Raw genomic sequence first — 10,813 nt, forward strand, 5'->3', positions numbered from 1 at the left:
CTGTCAGTCTTGACACATGACGAAGTAACTGTTGTACCATCACGGGTAATGTTCTCCTCTCAGGACCAGAGGGTACACTAGCAGAACTCACATATTGCATTACCAGCTGAAGGTCTTCATCCTCTTGCTGTGCCTCCCGCCACTCGTCAGTTCCCAAGGCACCAGGAAGTGTAACATCTCCACTGGCATCAGTGTGTTGGACCTCTCCGGACGGCTTTGGCTCTGTTGGGCACACAGGTAATCGGGATAAACTATCTGCATTTCCATTTTCCCGCCCAGCACGATATTTCACCACAAAGTCATAACTGGCAAGTTGGGCTACCCAGCGTTGTTCTACGACCCCAAGCTTAGCTGTTGGTAGGTGGGCCATAGGGTTATTATCTGTAACCACTGTAAACTTTGATTCAGTCAAATAGTGTTTGACTTTTTCTGTTACGGCCCACTTTAATGCTAGTAACTCTAGCTTGAAAGAGCTATAGTTTGCATCATTTCGCTCAGCAGAGTGAAGGCTTCAGCTAGCATACGCGATCACATGTTCTCGTCTATCTTGCACTTGTGACAAGACAGCACCTAGGCCTTGATGGCTGGCATCTGTATACAGAACACATGGTAAAGAAAAATCAGCATATGCCAGGACTGGGGCTTCAGTAAGACAAGACTTTAAAGCTTCAAAAGCAGCCTGACATGAAGCAGTCCACTCAATTCGACACACCCCAGACTTCTTGTCCGTGGGAATTCCCACCAAGAGGGCATTCAGAGGTAGGGCTATCTTTAAAAATTCAGAAATAAAACGTCTATAATAGCCTGCATCCATAAATATCGGAACCGTTTACTTCATACAGCTGTCCAAGCTTCTGATACCTCCCTATGAAAACACTATAAGGGTGTATATTACAAAATCTCACAGGAATTTTACCATCTCTTGCCATGGCAATGGTTCTTGCAGCAGCCACAGGCTGATTAGATGCCGGCTCCACAAGTCCACAATAATCGCGGCGTTGTGGGCCCATTCGAGCACGTCCCCAGACTAAAACTTCACTCCTTGGTGGAATACGGACACCTCGTCTGTTAGCTAGCCACACATTGCCAAGAGAACCATCTTGCTGTATACATGCTGCAACACGTTGACACACTGCCGTGATGTGCTGCCATGCTTTTAGTTCTTGGTTGTTCTGAAACTGCAGTGATGAAGACTGGCCCGCATTCTGAAAAAGAGTCCAAGACTCCAACATTGTGAAATTATGTTCATACCAATTATTAAGGAGGTCCTGGAAAATTCATCTTTCTTAATGACAACACCTCTGGCTGGAATTTGGACGGCAGCAACTTTAAAATCCAACACCGCATATCCAATGTAGGGAATTTCAAGGCCATTTGCAGCTCTTAAGGTCAAAACAGGGGCTTGGCCCAACTGGTACTGGGGAAATTGTTCTTTAAACATGCTCTCCTGCATCAAAGTGACTTGAGAGCCAGTGTCTAAAAGTCCTGTACATTTGATGTCTTGTATCATAACACTCACTGTTGGACAACTACCAATAAAGGAAGAAACGGTCCTTAAATTCTCTGATGGTATAGCTGGCCCCACCGCCTGGACCTCTGCGGCGGGGCAAACTAGTTTAAATCCACATGAGGCGGTGCATTTTCCTTGCAATACCTTGCTATGTGTCCGGACTGCTGGCACTGCCGGCAGATTGGCCTCCCCTCTGCATCCCACATATTCGAGGAAGACTATCCCCTTCGCCGCCTAGAAGCGTTTTGTGGCTGCAAATGCACATAATTGGGTTGCACATAATTTGATGGTACAGCTGGACTAGATGACTTAAGCTCTTTCATCACCTCATGTGTCAATTCTCGTATCTGTCCTTTAACTTCCTCCAGTATTTCTCGCTTTAAATCAGGTTTCCAATCGGTCCCTGGGGGACAAAAGTCAATCCCACGGGGCCCACTAACAGCAGCACAAGCAAGTTCATACCTGGGTTTATCGTATTCTGCTTCTAGCAACAAAGTCTCTTGATGCAGGTCTGCAAATATCCTCTCCTGAAACCGATTCCAATTTCAGTCACGCAGTGCTGCCACCCGTGTCCTAGTCGCAGCTACTCTTTTATGGGGAACAAATCCAACTCTAATCCACCATCCAGCTTTCGTCATTAGTTCAACTGGAAATAGAGGTGTGGCTTGAGATACTGCTTACAAACAAAAGAAGAAAGTAATACACAGCAATCCACAGCAACACAAATCACAACAATCCAAAGTGAACATGCATAAATACAAATCATGCAACACCATTAATTCTCTCCTTATCATATATAAATGCATCATTTTACTAGGACTTATGTGTATTTAAATGTCTGGAATCTACAATAAGCATTATATGGTTGAAAACACGGAATAGTTGCAATAATATGAAAAGCGCTCATTGAGCCCGATCTGGCTCAGCGCTAGCCAAAGTGCCAAAGCAGATTTGAATTCAGCAGTTGATCACGTGGCGCGCTGAACGTCAGAATTACACCGGTGTGATCGTATGCTTCAGGGACCAGGCAAGAATGATCACACTGGTGTGATTGTACGCGTATAGGCCTCAGGCTGATGGTAAAGTAAATTCACATCTGCACAGTAGAGGGCGCAGCTCAAACGTTCCTTTCAGCTGTGCTCACATTCTGGATTGTATGAAGAAAAAGACGCAGGAAAACGAAGTTCAACACTCTTGAGCAATTATTTTATTAGACAAAAGTTATTTTATTAGGATGGTCTGCTTCAGCAGTCTAACAACGCTCATCTGTGTCAAAATGTTTGAGATGGACAATTCTAATCAAAAAAAAGTTTTATGACAGAAATAAGTAATATCCAGTTAATTATTGTCATGTTTTGGGTTGTAATAATCGATCACACCAGGACAAACATTTGGAGTATGATAGACTGCCAAAAGTTATAACCAATCAAGGAGAAAAAAAAAAAAAAAAACTGTCTGAGAAACAAGGCGTTTGTGGTTGGCCAAACTGAACCAGGATTTTCAGGGCAAGTATCTTCAATATTTGTATTTATAATTTCTGGTCAGGTAGGTGAATTATTAGACTAATATCTTAATTAATAATGCTTGTACGTATCTTTTCCACCTATTAACTTTATTTTGTCAAAATATTGCCCCCTTTCTTGTTTACTTAGTCCTTCTCTATATGATTTAGCAGCTCTTTTTTTCTCCTGGTTTAGACAGCTGAAATTAGCAGAACAACGTATTCAATAGTGCATTAACTGTGCAATCAATGGTGTTGTTTACATTCGAGTATCTACAATGTGGCCGCACATCCGGGTAACTGACTAAACTGTGATGTTCAGGTTGCATTTCATTTGGGGCTTTTATTATTTATTATTTTTAGTTGTGCTGTTTGGATTCAATTAGTATAATTAATGTTACACTGCATATTGGGAGTTTATGGTTTTGCTTTTGAGTACGGTATTTATTTTGTCATTTTATGTATTTTATTGTGAAATTTAAGTGTGTGTGATTGTGGTTTTATTGTAATCTTTCCTGGAGCCCTTCTAGGGGTTGTGTACAACACTGTTCGTAACCTAGGGAATATTTAATGTCACAAGTGTTGTTAATGATTCCCCAGAAGTAAATAACTAACTCAAGTTAAATGCTGACTTGTTCTGCTTGCTATAGTCAGCTTAGGAGGACAGAGGTCAAGGAATTTCCACGAAAACAGTTAAAGGCAGAATATGTACGATTTTTTTATTAAAATATCTAAAAACCAGGACAGTGTTATATATTTTGCTGACTTGTGTACTTACATTATCCCAAATGATTTGAAGAATGTTTAAATTTAGATAAATTAGCTATTTTAACTATAGTGTAACGGACCGTGTCAGCATGAGGTGACAATAGCTCATACAAAGTTTGGTGTTATTATGTTAAGTTCACTTCCTATAATGTACTCACCTCCTTGTCATCAGTAATAGTAGTTGCAAGTAGCCTGTGTTAACCAAATTCCATCATTGGGGTTCAAGCGTGTAGCACTGAAACCCTATTGTATTGTTAGAATGGCCAAGGATCAGGAATCTCCACATAAAATTGATTGGGCAGACCAAACTGTAAGTCGTAGAGACTTGAAACTAGGAGGGATGGTAGTACTCACACCGTCTACAGTGATCAAAAATACGAATTCACTCATAATCCCTAAACTGTTAGTCACAGACTCAAATGTCTGATGTTGCTGGAATTCTTGGCTTACATCGGACAAAATGCACACCTCAGATTCAGTCGTCAGCCCAGGTATTTTGGATTTTGAAAAACCTACTTTTGCGAACTAGTCCTAGGTTTTTCACCCAATTGGAACCAAACTAATGCAGACAGATTTTCTGGAGAGTGAATATTAATAATTATCAAAAAAGTAGAACTTCCAAAAGTGCCACAAGTGTCTATAAGGGCATTTGTGTATTTTAAAAAACATGGCCGCCATTGGCCAAGGAAATTTGAGCACCTATTAGATAAGGTTAACAGAGGCTGATTGGAACGGTGGGTATGCTCAACTCATGGCCCTGAAGGTCTGTAAGAATTTTGAAAGAAATCAGCCACTAGTTGGTGCTAACAAGTTTTATGCCTCTGTATCACGTGGTGCAGCTTTGCCTCAAGAACCACTGCTGTCAAAGAAATTGTTCAGTAAATATTCTCAATTATGTTAAAAACCTACTTTTGTGAACTAGTCCCAGGTTTTTCACTCAACCTCGGTAAAACCACTGCAACACAACTCTCTAGCTCAATAATTATCAAAAAATGTTGAATTTTACCCTTTGGGTAGCTATAACAGAATCATTTAGAGAAGGGGCATTGCAAATATATCCAAAAGCCTATAAATCCTAAACGAAAACTAAACATTTTATGAAATTAGGTGAGAACATGTGTCAGATGATTCTTGACAAGCATGCAAAGTGTCATGGAGATCAGATCATAGGTGGCACTATAACCACCATAAAAGTCAATAAGTATCATATTTCTATGGTAAATTACCTGTAATTGCCAAACATGCACTTTTTAATTGCAGATCTTTAAGGGCTTGCTAAATTTTATTTAATGTCTTTTGTCTTATGTGCTTAAATTCCCTAAAGCACTTGAACATCTGTAATCGTTGTTAGCAGCTATACTTAACCTTACTTTTGCTCATTTGTGCAGATGCTGGGTCATTTATTTTCTTCTACATCTGACAGGCAAAGGTTAGTATTCACAGACCTCAGTTAAGATTATTTGGTCTCTGCTGATGTATTTTATGTTTGTTTCAGTTTGTTTTGTTGTTGTTTACCTCCTATAATAAAGCTGTTACTGTTTTCCCCAGTATCTCTGCAGGACTCTGCAAATGAATTTAATCGTGTTGTTGGAGACTCTCTCACTTCACCATGCATATATGAGAATATACCGGAAAGTCCTGATGTATTTTGGCGACACAATGTAAGCAGGAATGTGTTAAGTATTATAAGTGGCAAGCTCTCACTAGCAAGCCAGGATAAAATATTCAGGAATCGAACAGTAAGTTTCCCTTCAGAGTATTCTGAGGGAAACTACTCAATTCAGCTGAAAGATCTGGAGTGGAAATGCTGGAAACTACACTTGTTTTTTAGAAAAGTCAGGACAAAAAATTACAATACAGCTTTTTGTTAAAGGTACATGCAATCATTATTTGATACAATTTTAAATAACACACCACAGTAATACCAGCATTTTATATCTATACAACACTGAGAAATTTACAGAATTGTTTCTCTGTACATTATACTTTTTGTTTTTGTTTTTACAGAAAAGCCTGAAAAAACAACTCCAAGCCGAAACTCATGCATGGAAACACAGTCACTGAAGATTATGACCTTCCTAATTGCTGTACTGGGATTCATTCTGCACCTTATATGAGTTTTGCTTCCAGTGCCTGTTGCTAGGTTTGCTGTTGAAACTTGATGTTACAGGTTTTATTCTTGCTCTATGAATCACAATCAGTTACTTTATTTGTGGCTTAGAAGTTATATTTTTCATACTCGTTAAGTTTGGACCACAGGATCGCACACATGCTGTGTGTATGCTATTACTCTGGACTGTGCTGTTAACTTGGGTTCCGTTGATATGTTGAGTCTGTGTTATTAGGGGCCATGAACCGCAGCTATTTTATTTATTAGTGTTCTTGTTATTCTGAATGATCTAGGGATGGGGATCTTTTTTTTTTTTTTTTACTAAAATTTAACTCCCCACCATGACTGTGTCATATCAGTTTCTTCACGTCAGTTTTCATCAGTGTTTTTTCCATTAGTGTGCTTGGCCCTTTAACAACTTCCATCTTACTTCCATCTTTTTTATATTGTATTTGCTGTTGCATTTGTTTGATTTGCTTGTTTTGTCTTTGTATCAAGTGCGGTGTTATATTTACAATAACAATACAATGTAATTACAATATATGAACATAAGCAACTCATCGCAGAGATGGATCAAATGCCAGTGCAGTTACATTACAGCAACGTAAAAAAAAAAAAAAAAAAAATATGCATTTGCTGTATCAGCACTGACTGACACACCAACAGCATCCACGTAATGCACCTGTTCAGATGCAATCCTGAGTTCAGTGGTCTTTTACAGCTTTTTGCATTTCAGTGGTCACATAAACAAAAAATACAGCTACACTTTTGGGGGGTGAAAAAAAAAGAAAACGCATTCAAAAAAACAGGATATTCAGTGTTTTGTTTATATCTGATCATTTAATTTTTGTAGTATTTCGTACCGGAATGCTACTGTCAAATAACTATATGATACATATAACAAAATAACACATATCTTAAAGTATCATGATGTAACTGATTATCATGAAGTAATTTGGTCATATTTCCTAACAGTAGTATTATTGAACACACAGGTAATTTTGTCTGTTTATTTTGCATTGTTTTGAAAGAGTGTTCATTTTTGTAATCTACTAAACCAATGCTAAATCAAAAATAAAGTGATGTATATGGGGTGAAAAAATGCTGTGGTGTTCTTAATTCAGAACTGTTTATTAACTGATAACATGTAATCTGGATTACATATTAAATCACATTTTAAAATACTGGTGATCAGATACAGTTACTTTTTTATGGATTACATGATTACATATTATCCACACAATAGCAATATATTATTCAAAATGTATTGATTCTCCTTAATTCATCTTTTTCATTTTCCTTTGTAAAATAGCCTTCTGCTTATATACACTCACAATGTCTTCCAGGTTTGTGGACATTCACACAAAGACCAGTCACTAGTCAGCTGGCTATAAGTACACACAAAACTGAGAGGCCACTTTTTTTTTTTTTTTCATTTTATTTATTTATTTATTTATTTATTTAAATTATTGCTCAGTGACAGACACTAGCATTATGTATGCCTTTTGAAGTGTCACAACCTCTAGCTGGAGTGCCCATGTGCTTTGCTAGGGGGCACTCCATTACAGACTCTCGCCACTGTACTCTGCACTCCATTTCCCATGACCCTCTGCCTAGGAACCAATTACGGACTCCTCCCAGTTCCCATCAGGAGGACTATAAGAGTTGCACACACACACACACACACACGTTTGTTTTTGTGAATTGTGGGGACTTTCCATAGACTTCTATAGATTTTATACTGACAAAACAATATTGTCTATCCCCTAACCCAACCCTAACCCTAAAACTAGCCCTCACAGAAAACATGTTTGCATCGTTACATTTTCAGATAAACACCATTTACCAGAGGCCGATCCCCACAATGTCAAAAATTTCAGGTTTTACTATCCTTGTGGGGACATTTGGTCCCCACAATGTAGCAAGAACAAGTACACACACACACTCTCACACACACTCACACACTGACCTCACTGTGTATTGATAGCCTGTAGCGACTCTTAGTTTCTCTCTTTTCTGTGATTTCCTAGTTTCCTTGTCTTGCCTTCGTGTTTTGACCCTGGACTGTTCTCTTGTTTTTGATTGCTTGCTGCCTGCCCTGATCATTGCCTGTGTACCTGGATTACTTTGGTCTCTCCTTCGATATTGCTGTTTGCTGGTATTGACCCTGCCTGTTTGACCATGCTCTTGTTAATAAAGCCTTGCTTTTGGATTCTCAACTCTGTTGTCACAACTCTACGCTCGTTACAAGAAGGCTTTTGTCTTTCGAACACATTAGAATGCACAAATTTCTTATTTACATGTAATGTAGGCATTCCCAAACTTTTTTGTCATCATGGTACAAGAGTTTCCTATTTAAATAGGTCAATAGTAATCTAAAAGTGTGGGACAGGAATTTTATAGGGTTTATAGTTGACAAGAAATGTTATTTTAGATGTTGAGCATGAAAGACTGCAAAGACTACAACATTCTTTTTCTTTGTAATAATGTGTGCCCAGTGTACATTAGTAGTAACAGTACTTGTAATCTTTTTATGCTGTACTGTAATTGCACATTTTGGACATGTTCTTTGATAGCACCTGCTGGTGGGATCTCCAAACTGCAAATGCACAGTTTTCTCACAACCCCTATTTGAATATACCTATACTTTGGCTAAATTATATGCATAAGTGCAAATTCCTTCAAACCACTCCAATATTTTTGCATTCCAAAATGAGTTGCTGTTATAGATCATTAAAATATATGCAAAACAAAAGGTTTATATGTCATCCTTCATGTGGCTGTTTGTCTTGTAGTTTAAATGTAGTGTTCTACATAAGTGAATTTGTCATTCTAAAGAACAGAATAACAGGCTTCCCAAGTGGTTGAGAAAAACCCAAATAGTAGCTACAAATCCATACATTTAATAAAGCTGTATTATTGTTCAAACAATTTTCTGCTTATTTTTCCTGTTGTTCAGTCTTTAGTTGTCTTTTTCAAAAAATGTCAATGCATAGTTGCACAAGGGGAATTTTGATCAATTTTAGGTATGTCTTTGAAGTACAACTGGCTCCAGCCTGACCCCATATGATGTCAATTTAACTGGAAAAAGGGATGAATAAATAAAAGTGCTGTGTGAGCATGTGTTCATCTCTGACGTCCCCTCTGGTCTGTGTGGTCGAGTTTCATCTAAAGCTCAGTCGTGTTTCCGCTCACAGTAAAAGATGTCTGAATAATCACAGTACAGAAGATATTCAACTGAATCAGACAATGAAGATCATACAGCTTCACATCTGTGAGTTTATCACATCACATTTGATTAAATTGGGTTATTTATTAATCTTAATAAATGTGTTTTCTTTCTCTCCCAGATCTGTTGATGTGGTCTCAAGTCACAGAGAGTCTAACAAACACAGAAGTAACTTTAGGAGCTGATGTGAATATAACCTGTGATCTTGCTATAGAGGAGATTTACTGGTACAAACACAAATTACCGGATCCTCCAGTGTTAATCTTACGTACTTTTGATAGGATATCTGAAGCAGCTGAATATGAAAACAGCATCTCCAAACACAAATACTTAGTGAAAATTAACAGTCGTCTGTTCATCAAAAATATCAGCACTGATGAATTAGGAGTTTATTATTGTGTCAAAACTAGTGAACCACAAAAAATCAGCAACGGCACCAAAATCTACATCAGCGGTGAGTGATTGTCTTACATTGGATATTTTAAATACATAAGATTTGTGCTCTATATGAAAATATACTGTGTTAAAGATAATTACATTAATAACTAATAATTTGATTAGTTTTGTCAAAGATTGTAATTGAATAAAGACTGATATCTAAAATCTTCCCATTTTACAGAGTCTGTCCAAAGGAATCAGACTTCAGAATTTAAGCCACATGATGCTTCACAACATAATAAATCGTGGAGAAATCTGATCATCATCATCATCTCATCTGCCCTGCTCAATGTGCTTTTGATCATCACTTTAATAGGTTTGTTTTTTTCTTTTTCCCCTCTATCTCCTGTCTCTTTGAACTTACTATAAAAGGAGACAAACACTAAATCCACACAAATGTAACATCATATGCAATATCATATGTATTCTTACAACCAGAAGTTGTTAAAATACAATGATGTTTCATTTAATGCTGTTTCAGCTTTGGTGATTCGCTACCTTCATGCAACTAGAAAATGTACAAATATTTCAAACAACCCTCAAACCACCACGGCAGCAGATACACAGGTAAGAATGATTATGTAATTAACATTAGCTTAAATTTAAAAAGTAGCTTTTTTTAAATAGTATATTCATGATGCATTATTTGAACTACAACAACATATTATTTGCACATAGTATGTTGTTTGATTGGTCAGTTGTGACATTGTGTACTCAAATAATTATATACAGTATAATGACTGCTGAATGTACTTTCAATTGTTGTGGGTTGCACTAGTTTTATATATCTTATATAAGTCTGCGCTGTCCTACTCAGATAATCATAAGCAATTTGTCAGATTTCTGATGCTATTTCATGTTGATCTATTAATTCATTAGCTAAAAAGCAGTGCAGTGACTACTGCAAAATAGTGATTATTATGATTGTGATTATTGCAAAACAAACCCCTTCAGCACTATATAAGAGTATTTCATATCAGGGACTTATTTTCTGACAATAATCAGCTGACTGTACAGTTTGTCTTACAAATATGGGCATTCATTGCTAATATTTTAATCTTTCAGTACGCTGAAATTGATTATCCCATTCGCCCCAGAGAAAGCAGGCCTTGCCAGGACCAGACCACCTATTCTCTTTTACAGCCAATGAAAACCGTGAATAAGAAGTAGTTTAAAATGTAGTATGTTTGATAAATATACTTTGAATATTAAAAATGTGTATTAAAGTTTGACATTTCTGTAATTCCATTTGTAGAA

At 37.4% G+C, this 10,813-nt stretch overlaps 1 long non-coding RNA gene across 1 annotated transcript; it reads left to right on the plus strand.

The window, feature by feature from the left end:
- Window positions 1–9,606: 9,606 nt before the first annotated feature.
- Window positions 9,607–10,813, plus strand: LOC127154220 (uncharacterized). Its single transcript, XR_007825459.1, has 3 exons — window positions 9,607–9,872; window positions 10,038–10,123; window positions 10,622–10,813. It is a non-coding gene; the product is annotated as an uncharacterized LOC127154220 (long non-coding RNA).

This window comes from Labeo rohita, chromosome 22 (assembly GCF_022985175.1).
Source record: "Labeo rohita strain BAU-BD-2019 chromosome 22, IGBB_LRoh.1.0, whole genome shotgun sequence".
Taxonomy (NCBI): Eukaryota; Metazoa; Chordata; class Actinopteri; order Cypriniformes; family Cyprinidae; genus Labeo; species Labeo rohita.